This window comes from Triticum dicoccoides, chromosome 7B (genome assembly GCF_002162155.2).
Source record: "Triticum dicoccoides isolate Atlit2015 ecotype Zavitan chromosome 7B, WEW_v2.0, whole genome shotgun sequence".
In the NCBI taxonomy this organism is placed as follows: Eukaryota; Viridiplantae; Streptophyta; class Magnoliopsida; order Poales; family Poaceae; genus Triticum; species Triticum dicoccoides.
In genome coordinates this window covers 643,649,167-643,660,424 of record NC_041393.1, presented here as the reverse complement: position 1 = coordinate 643,660,424, position 11,258 = coordinate 643,649,167, and positions in this window count along the sequence as shown.

Genomic DNA, 11,258 nt, shown 5'->3' with positions numbered 1-11,258 from the left:
GGGTATGAACCATAGAGAAGTTGGAATACAGTAAGTTTAACACCAATAGAAATAAATAATGAGTTCATTACAGTACCTTAAAGTGGTGGTTTATTTTTTTATACTAACGGAGCTCATGAGATTTCTGTTGAAGTTTTGTGTTGTGAAGTGTTCATGTTTTGGGTAAGGATTTGATGGACTTTGGAATAAGGAGTGGAAAGATCCTAAGATTGGGGATGCACAAGGAACCCCAAGGTAAAATTCAAGGACAGCCAAAAGCCTAAGCTTGGGGATGCCCCGGATGGCATCCCCTCTTTCCTCTTCGTCTATCTGTAACTTTACTTGAGGCTATATTTTTATTCACCACATGATATGTGTTTTGCTTGGAGCGTCTTGTATGATTTGAGTCTTTGCTTTTGAGTTTACCACAATCATCCTTGCTGTACACACCTTTTGGGAGAGACACGCATGAATTGTGATTTATTAGAATACTCTATGTGCTTCACTTATATCTTTTGAGCTAGACAATATTGCTCTAGTGCTTCACTTATATCTTTTTAGAGCACGACGGTGGTTTTATTTTATAGAAATTGCTGATCTCTCATGCTTCACTTATATTATCTTGAGAATATTTTAGAACAGCATGGTAATTTGCTTTGGTTATAAAACTAGTCCTAATATGATGGGCATCCAAGATGGGTATAATAAAAAGTTTCATATAAAGTGCATTGAACACTATGAGAAGTTTGATTCTTTATGATTGTTTCGAGATATGAAGATGGTGATATTAGAGTCATGCTAGTAGAGTAGTTGTGAATTTGAGAGATACTTGTGTTAAAGTTTGTGATTCCGGTAGCATGCACGTATGGTGAACCGTTATGTGATGAAGTTGGAGCATGATTTATTTATTGATTGTCTTCCTTATGAGTGGCGGTCGGGACGAGCGATGGTCTTTTCCTACCAATCTATCCCCCTAGGAGAATGCGCGTAGTACTTTGTTTTGATAACTACTAGATTTTTGCAATAAGTATGTGAGTTCTTTATGACTAATGTTGAGTCCATGGATTATACGCTCTCTCACCCTTTCACCATTGCTAGGCTCTCTAGTACCGCACAACTTTCGCCGGTACCATACACCCACCATATACCTTCCTCAAAACAGCCACCATACCTACCTATATGGCGTTTCCATAGCCATTCCGAGATATATTGCCATGCAACTTTCCACCGTTCCGTTTATTATGATACGCTCCATCATTGTCATATTGCTTTGCATGATGACATCGTGTTTTTGGCAAAGCCACCCTTCATAATTTTTCATACATGTCATTCTTGAATCATTGCACATCCCGGTACACCGCCGGAGGAATTCACATAGAGTCATATTTTGTTCTAAGTATCGAGTTGTAATTATTGAGTTGTAAGTAAATAAAAGTGTGATGATCTTAATTATTAGAGCATTGTCCCAGTGAGGAAAGGATGATGGAGACTATGATTCCCCCACAAGTTGGGATGAGACTCCGGATGATAAAAAAAGAGGCCATAAAAAAGAAAAAAGGCCCAAATAAAAAAATGACAAAAAGAGAGAAGGGGCAATGCTACTATCCTTTTTCCACACTTGTGCTTCAAAGTAGCGCCATGATCTTCATGATAGAGAGTCTCCTATGTTGTCACTTTCATATACTAGTGGGAATTTTTCATTATAGAACTTGGCTTGTATATTCCAATGATGGGCTTCCTCAAAAGTGCCCTAGGTCTTCGTGTCAGATTATGGGTTCCGCAAACCCTTGAGAGGTTCGAACTCTAGGGTACGTGCGGAGATCTCAACCTATCCAGCCTGCCTACTCGCAATCCTCCGAACCCTAGTGCGACAAGCTCGAAGAGACAAAGGGACACGGCAGTTTATCCTGGTTCGGGCCACCTTGCAGTGTAATACCCTACTCTAGCATTTTGGTGGATTGCCTTGGAGGACTGAGGATGAACTAGTGCAGTGGATGAACTGGCCTCAGGAGGTGAGGTGTTCTTGAGCTTGAGGGAGCTGGTGAGGTGTGAGCTAGTTCGGCTTGTCTTGCCTCTATGGTGGTGGCTAGTCCTATTTATAGTGGCCTTGGTCCTCTTCCCAAATGTTGGCGGGAAGGGATCCCACAACGGCCGGATTTGAAAGGGGACTAGTAGTACAGCTTATCCTGACAAAAGTAGTCTTCGCCTGCGAAAAAGCCTCTAGTCGCGACGCGCTGGTGGGCTCGTCGATGACCTCCGTCCTGCCATCCTGGTGGTCTTGGTCTCGCTGCAACAGAATGGAAACCTTTGGCTGATTCCTCGGGACTCCATGCCTGTGGCTTGCCTCCTTTGCATCGAATAGGAAACCTGCGCTCTATGCCCGCGTGGCGCCCGCCTGGCCTTAGTCGTCATGGCTCGCGTCAGCTGAGCCTCATGAGGTAAACCTTGCATAGAACTCTCCGCCCCTTGGGAGCCATCCTGGGGAGGCCGATCCCCTCGGGGGTCTTGACATCGTCCGCCTCGCGAGGCCTGGCCCCTCGCGAGGGTCTTGAGTGGTCGATGCTCAAGCTGGGCCGTACCAGGCCGTCGATGGAGCCACGTGGTGGGCCACATGCAGGCAAGGCTCGATACCCCCATATCCAGAACACCGACTGTATCCCCCGGGCCCAAGGCGCACTCGGACTTGGTTTCCAGGCGAAGCCAAAGCGCAAGTGTGGAGCGCCGCGGGCCCTAACCACCTGCAGCCTTGATGACACGTGGCGATTGATGGGACGTGGGCGACTCCGCTTCCCCACGCTGCCTCGGCAACTATTTTCATCTGACAAAAGGGCTCCATCTGCTACCAGGCTTTCATTGCCTCTTCTTCTTCTTGCTCCAGATCCCCTTCTCCCAGCAGTGGTAGAACTCACCAGATCTGCCGATTTTCCCCTCCAATCCTTTGCTCAATGGCCGCTGAGAAGACCACGGCCTCAGCCTCGGCTGCCGGCTCTGCCTGGTATGAGCCGGTGCTGCTTGCGCCCTCCGTGGCCGGGGAGAAGCTCCAGACCGCGCTCCTCCTGACTGCGAGCAAGGACAACGAATGGAAGGTGACGGCGCTCCGGGTCACCACCGCCGCGCCTGAGCCTGCGAACAACACTTTCTTCCCTTTCTTCCTGCACAAATCTACTCGGGGCTGGTGGCCCCATTCTCGCGCTTCTTCTACGCCATTCTTCACCATTATGGCCTCCACGTGCTCCACATTCACGCCAACTCCATCCTCCTCCTGTCCCTTTTCACCTTCTACTGTGAGGCGTTCATGGGGGTGATGCCCTTCATCACCATGCTCCTCCACTTCTTTTTCCTCCGCATGACTGGCAACCATCCGGTTGGGTGCATTGGCTTAATTGCGGCGCAGGGCGGTAACGCGATCTCCCGCGCCAGGAAGAAGATGGAGGATGCCCTGAAGAGGTGGGTTCTGATGGATGCCAAGTGCTCCCAGGACTTGTTGGAGCTGCCGACCGAGCTCCCCACCTCTGGGAAGGGGTGGTACTCTGAGAAGATTACTGACCCTTCCTTGAAGCCGTTGGTGAAGAAGATGGAGGAGGACCTAAAGAGCGAGAAGCTGACGGGGGCCATGTTCATCAAGGAGTTCTTGACGCAGCACATAGCGCCGCTCCAAGATTGCTCCCGCCCCCTGTGGAAGCTCGGGGGCGCCGACAACAAGATTTGCCTGTGCCAGGACACCCTTCCCGAGGAGGAGCTGAGCAAGGTATTGCTCTAATTGACTGGGAAGGATCTGAGCAATCCTCTGAGGACTGGCTTCCATTGTACTATCGGGTTGACGGGGAGGAGGTTGCCGCCTCCATGCCGGTCTTTGACGAGTTCGAGCTCGTGCGGGCGGGGCCTTCCCCGCCACGCACCGCCTTGGTGCACCTGTCCTCCGGCGACCAATCCTCCGAGGCCACCGAGGACGAGGTTGTGGAAGAATCCTTTACCCTGCAGTAGAGGGAGCTCCTCTGCAGCTTCCCTGACGATGATGATGATGATGACGAGCCTCCGGTGGTGGAGGTGCCTCGCTCTTCTGGAGTCACCACGACATCCGGGGTGTCCTCTTCGAAGCAGCCCAAGCGGACAGCCACGAAGAAGGGTAGGACCATGATGATTCCTCTGGGCAGCATTCCGCCCTCGCCGTCTGCATCCCGAGCGGCACCGACCGCGAGTTCTTCTGCTCCCAAGAGCTCAGCTCCGACTGCCCCCTCTCGGCGCCCGCTACTGAGACTGAAGAGGAGCTATGTCTACACCGACCAGTGAGTCTTCTTCTTGGCCTTGTTTGTTAATTCTGGAAGAGATGCTTAGCATCGTCGCCTGTCATTAGGTAGCAGTCGTCGAAGAAGAAGAAAGAGGGCACGGAGGTCGTCGTGGTCGAAGGCGCTGGAGTGGCCGCCGCGGCCTAGGTGAAGGAGAGTGCTGCGGCCCCTGCAGCTCTGGCAGTGAAGCTGTCTCCCTAGGGCATGGAAGCCCGTCCTCAGGAGGTGCCGGCGCCTTAGGTAGGGCTGACCCCGCCGGCGCCCATCCTTGATGCGGCTGCTGAGGTTGCCCAGCCTCCGAAGCCCCCGGTCCTTCCTGAGGCTGAGGTTTCTTCTGTCTTGGCGCCGAGGGCGTCCTCTCTCGTGCAACCGAGCCGTGGCGCTCCTGCCACCTCCAGGGCCCTGGAGGAGGCAAGGGCGGCACTGAACCTCCTCCAGGGTGAACTTTGGGGCCCGGACCGTCGCTCGGTATTGGGAAGCCTGGGTCTGATTTCTGGTTGGCTTCAGGCCGACGCGTCTGTCCACACGGCCTGGGGCTCTGCGGAGGAAGCCCAGAAGGTGCTCGGGGTGGTTGCCACCGAGCGTGACCTGGCACGGAAGGAGGCCACAGAAGTCGAGGATCCGTACCGTGTGGTGGAGGCTGAACTGAAGGCTCTTCAGGATCAGCAGGCTGCCCAAGCCAGCCAGCTCCAGGAGCGTGAGGAGAAGCTGAATGCCTGGGAGGCTGCCGTCGCCAATCAAGATGCCGCTACCTCTTGACCATGCGTTGGTTTTGCCTTCAAGAGGAAAGGGTGATGCAGCAAAGTAGCGTAAGTATTTCCCTCAGTTTTTGAGAACCAAGGTATCAATCCAGTAGGAGGCTACACGCAAATCCCTCGTACCTACACAAAAATAAGAACCTTGCAATCAACGTGATAAAGGGGTTGTCAATCCCTTCATGGTCACTTGCAAAAGTGAGATCTGATAGAGATAATAAATATTTTTGGTTTTTTATGATATAGATTAGAAAGTAAAGATTGCAAAATAAAATAGATCGGAAACTTATATGATGGAAAATAGACCCCGGGGGCATAGGTTTCACTAGTGGCTTCTCTCAAGATAGCATAAGTATTACAGTGGGTACTGTCGAGCAATTGATAGAAAAGTGCATAATTATGAGAATATCTAGGCATGATCATGTATATAGGCATCATGTTCGCGACAAGTAGATCGAAACGATTCTGCATCTACTACTATTACTCCACACATCGACCGCTATCCAGCATGCATCTAGAGTATTAAGTTCATAAGAACAGAGTAACACATTAGGCAAGATGACATGATGTAGAGGGATAAACTCAAGCAATATGATATAAACCCCATCTTTTTATCCTCGATGTCAACAATACAATACGTGCCTTGCTGCCCCTGCTGTCACTGGGAAAGGACACCGCAAGATTGAACCCAAAGCTAAACACTTCTCCCATTGCAAGAAAGATCAATCTAGTAGGCCAAACCAAACTAATAATCCGAAGAGACTTGCAAAGATAACAAATCATACATAAAAGAATTCAGAGGAGATTCAAATATTGTTCATAGATAATCTTGATCATAAACCCACAATTCATCGGATCTCGACAAACACACCGCAAAAAGAATTACATCGAATAGATCTCCAAGAAGATCAAGGAGAACTTTGTATTGAGATTAAAAGAGAGAGAAGAAGCCATCTAGCTAATAACTATGGACCCGAAGGTCTATGGTAAACTACTCACACTTCATCGAAGAGGCTGTGGTGTTGATGTAGAAGCCCTCCATGATCGATTCCCCCTCTGGTGGAGCACCGGAAAAGGCCCCAAGATGGGATCTCACAGGTAAAGAAGGTTGCGGCGGTGGAAATAGGGTTTCATGGTGCTCTTGTATGTTTTCAGGGTATATGAGTATATAGGAAGTCGGTCAGGGGAGCTACGAGTGGCCCACGAGGGTGGGGGGCACGCCTAACCTTCTGGGCGCGCCCTCCTGCCTCATGGCTGCCTCGTTTATTTCTTGACGTCCACTCCAAGTCTCCTGGATTGTGTTTGTTCCAAAAATAACTCTCCCAAAGGTTTCATTCCGTTTGGACTCCGTTTGATATTCCTTTTCTGTGAAACACTGAAATAGGCAAAAAACAGCAATTTGGACTGGGCCTCCAGTTAATAGGTTAGTCCCAAAAATAATATAAAAGTGCATAGTAAATCCCATTAGATCCAAAACAGGTAATATAATAGCATGAAAGAATTAAAAAAATTATAGATACGTTGGAGACGTATCAGATGCCGAGATGAAGAAGACGACCCTGGAATAGGCTGCGGAGCGTGACCGCCTGACGAGGCTGAAGGAGGAGGTGGAGGCGGCCCAGGCGGCCCTTGTCGAGGCCAAGAAGGTGGCCACCATGGAGCGTGGCAACCTTGCCTCCCTCGAGACGAGGTTCCACAAGGCTCAACAGTCGCTCTTTGGGGACGATCCTTTGAAGAAGGCGATGGCGACGACCCCGAGGGAGAGTCCTGCTGCTCTGCTTCCTGAAGTCTTGGCAGTGCTTGAAGATGCTATCGACGGGTTTGGCTCCTTGGTGGAAAGTGAGGCACGCTCGCTTTCTTCCTCAGCCCTTTCGTTCGTCTTCGGCCATCTCTATCTCCAGGACGCCGGCTTCGACTTCTCCTCCTTCCTCTCTCTCGTGGACTCCGACTCCCAGGACGCTGTTGCTGCTGCCGTGAAGAGCTCCATGGACGCCATGCTGAATAAGTTCTTGGTCGTCAGTCCTCCGACCGAGGCCGAGGGGACGGGCGACGCGCCTGGCAACGGGGCTCCTCTGGCAGGTGACGGCGGCACCGAGGTCTGAAGTGGTGGCTTGGTGACTCTGCTCTTCATTGTTCGTCCTGTTATCATGTAGCATGCCTCGGGGAGGCGTTTAAAACCGTTTGCTTGGAACAATGTGTTTTGTAATAATTAGATTATGGTCCCTCAACTTTTCCGTTTGCTTTGTTGTTCTGCGTCGGCAGGGCCCGGCCCGTTGCATACCTCAGCCGCCGTTGGGTGGTCCGGATCGCCAGGACGAGCCCCAGGGGTGAGGGGCTACGTGACCAGTTAGGCTCCTGAGACGTGATGCTCAGGAGTCCCCCTTGACGTGCGAACAACTTAGGAAAAGGCGCGGAGGCAAGCCTTTATATTCTGCATCGGTAGGGCCCGGCCCCACGCATACCTCAGCCGCCGTTGGGTCGTCCGGATTGCCAGGACGAGACCAAGGGGTGAGGGGATATGTGACCAGTTAGGCTCCTGAGATGCAATGCTCAGGAGTCCCCCTTGACGTGCGAACCAACCATCATACCTTTTCCTCGCTGATCTCTCGCTTGGGAGGGGCGTGCGAAGACCAGACCCATCAGGCCTGGTGAGTTGGGGTGCATCAGGCGTGACCTGAGCGCAGCCCCCGTGCCCAGCCCCCTCGTGCTACCCTCCTGAGGGAGAGCAATGCGGTGAAGCTGGTCAGTAAGCCCGGAGGCTCCCTGAGGTTATTGCGGCCACGAGGCCACCCCCATTTGTTTATCATCAGTGCGGAGCATAGCGCTTCTGCTCTTGCACAGGCATAGCCTCTCCTCGGCAGTGTCGACGGCCAGCACGGAGCATGGTGCTTCCACTGGTGTGTGGGAGGGGCTCCCTCTGAGGAGAGCCCCCGGGGCGTGTACAGCCCCGCCCTGACACGTGGCTTGCACAGTAGGGCTGAAGGAGGTGTATATGGGCACCCGTGAGCTAGCACGGGACTCACGAGGCCCTACCTCAAGACGGGTTGTGCTTGGTCTTGATTGGGGATGCTTGAATCAGTCATGCGAGATGGTTAGGTAGCCTGCGCCGAATGAGTCTCTTGAGGTTATTGCATGAGAAGGCCAGACACCAACGACCCCATGAGGTGACGTGAACGGGGCCGACCTACCAGACAGAGCTCATCCATTGGGTTTATCGACGCTGCAAGGACGGAATCGAGCACAGACGCCGTTCCCAGTCTTCTCATGCAAAGGTCCTAAAGAAAAACAACCGATGTGCGGTTCCCATGGTCACGGGGGCAGCAGGTCGCGTGCCCTTACTCATCCATCCACGTACACGAGGACTGGCCCGTGAGCCAGAGCTCAGCCTCTTGGATTTAGCGACGCTGCAGGGACGGACATGAGCACAGATGTCATGCCAGTCCTTAATCATCAGGTGGTCGTGGAAGGGCTCGCAAGGGTGCGAGACGTTCTTAGCTTTGAAGCGCCAGTCAAGCAGACAATAATTTAAAGGTAGCTTGTGAAGGATTGTAACCTAGATCTGATAGATGCAAAAGGGATAAATGTCGCAGGGCTGGACCCACACGGCCTGGGAATGATGCAGCCTGAGGGGCGCCCCCAGACTGAATGAACTAGAGAGATGTCACCTAGTACCGTCGCTGAAGAGGTGTTGAAGTAGCCAAAAACGCATGCTGCCGGAGTCGTTCCTCACGAGCCACTCTGGTGCCGAGCCTCGGGAGGCTCAGAGGGCCCGGGAGGCTCCTGAAGGTGCTCCTCCATCTCCGCCGGGATCGCCTGATGCCTGGCCTCGTGAGCCTCCAGGGCGTCCCTCATGCAGCGGTGGAACACCACAGCTGCACCCGGTGGGCCGAAGGGCATGCAGACATAGCTGTGAGGTGGACCCTCACATCGGCCGACATGAGACAGCCACATGAGCTGCCGAGACGCGGCCCTGTTGAGCCGGGGATGTCGATGCAGACATGAACTCCTTACCCTCGCTGGGGCAGTGAGCCGCGCCTCGCGGCATGCGATGATCACCTTGCAGAACCCTTGCTTCTTGAATCTCCTCGATTGCCTTGCTGATGAACTCCTAACCACCTGGCGCCTCCCGCCTGATGCCTTCTCCTGTGAAGCATGCTCTAAAGAGCGCCTCCACATGGTGCCCGAGTGCCTCCCTCATGACCCTGTCTAGGTCTGAGGCCCTCCCGAGGAGAGCCCCCAAGCCCAGCCTGAGAGGGGCGCCGGGCGCGCCTTCCTATGCGATGGGTGAAGGTGCCACGTCCGAGGACGCGAGGCTTAGCGCGGTGCCCTCGAGTGATGCTCCTTAACAAGACCCCTGTCCCAGTTGCAGCTTCTTCGTCTTGGGGGCGACCTCAGGAGGGAGGGTGCCACCTTCGTCCTCAGGGTTCTCGACCGCTGCATCCTAGAAGGCGTGCTCGAGGGAGCACACTGCATCCTTCTCTTTACACACGACCGTGATGACACCACTGAGGGAGTCCTGGATTAGGGGGTCCTCGGACAGCCGGACTATATGCTTATGCCGGACTGTTGGACTATGAAGATACAAGATTGAAGACTTTGTCCCGTGTCCGGGTGGGACTCTCCTTTGCATGGAAGGCAAATTTGGCAATTTGGATATGTAGATTTCCTTCTCTGTAACCGACTTTGTGTAGCCCTAACCCCCTCCGGTGTCTATATAAACGGGAGGGTTTAGTCCGTAGGATAAGGACAATCATAATCATAGGCTAGCTTCTAGGGTTTAGCCTCTACGATCTTGTGGTAGATCAAATCTTGTAATACTCATATCTTCAAGATCAATCAAGCAGGAAGTAGGGTATTACCTCCATAGAGAGGGCCCGAACCTGGGTAAACATTGTGTCCCCCGCCTCCTGTTACCATCAGCCTTAGACAAACAGTTCGAGACTCCCTATTCGAGATCCACCGGTTTTGACACCGACATTGGTGCTTTCATTGAGAGTTCCACTGTGACGTCGAAAAAGGTCTCGATGGCTCGCCTTGTTATCAAGGACAACATCACCTCTGGGAGAGCCCTGGCTTTAGGCCAAATCCTCCGACTAGGCGGCTTTGTTATGACCGCCCGCTCAACGGCCGTGCCGACGATGACTTCTTGGGTCATCAAGAACAGCCTCCACGTCAGCTCAGAATACGCCGAGCAGATGGATCCAATGGAGCTCTCGTCCTTGAACGAGCTCTTGGATTCCATCGCCGCCTTGGGAGTCGCTATGGAATATGATCAGATTGGGCTTAAACTCGATCAAAGAGAGATTGACTCTCTGCCGGTCACCCATCAGATAGTGGTGGTGGAGGAGCAATGCGGCGATTCTTCCTCTATTCTAAAGACGAACTATGTCCAGATTCCCGAGCTCTCCGAGTCGGATACCCGTTTGCGGGAGGACATGACCCAAACCCCGAACTTAGAATCGGACAGCGGGCCAGAAAAATTGGGCGACATCCCGGAACCCAAACTGCCAAGCTCGGAAATTCCTCTGCCCCTGGGTCTTAGATCGGGTCAGGGTTCGGACTTAAATCCACCGACCCACCCAGATACAAGCGATCTTTCCCACATTAGACAACAATCCCAAGACACAATAAATCACTTTTGGGCCAGATTCCTCCTTGTAATGAGCAAGGTCAAGGACTGTCGTGAGAAGACACAATCTCATTCTTTTGCAAAAATTGCACGTACAAGGGAATCCTCAACGCCATAAGTCGCCGTGACATAGCACACTTTGCTGACTTGGTGGCATAGTACGGAAGTACTGTGCGATGGAAAGCGCCTGGAAAACCCAAGTAAAATACTGGGATTCTCCGGCTCTCACAAAACCCTCCATCCGAACTAAAAGGGTGCACTCTCGCAAGTCACCCGATTCAATTACAAAGAAACCAAAGCCCACTACAAGGCTGGAACCATATTGGAGGGATGACTCAATGGGCCATGCAAAATTCACACCACACCGGATACCATACCAACACATAGCCTTAGAGCATGTTGGATACTTCAGCAGGTGGCCAAGAGCGGTGAGGATCTCCTCGATAACAACACCACAGAGCATCATCCCATAGAAAATAGCAATACAGTTCTGACAGTCTTTGAGACTTTCGCCTCGAATCGAATAACAAGCGCAAGAGAGCACTCTGCAGCCTCGCCGAAGTCTGCCATGTTGCAGCAATAAGTCCATGGAATGACACGGCCATAACA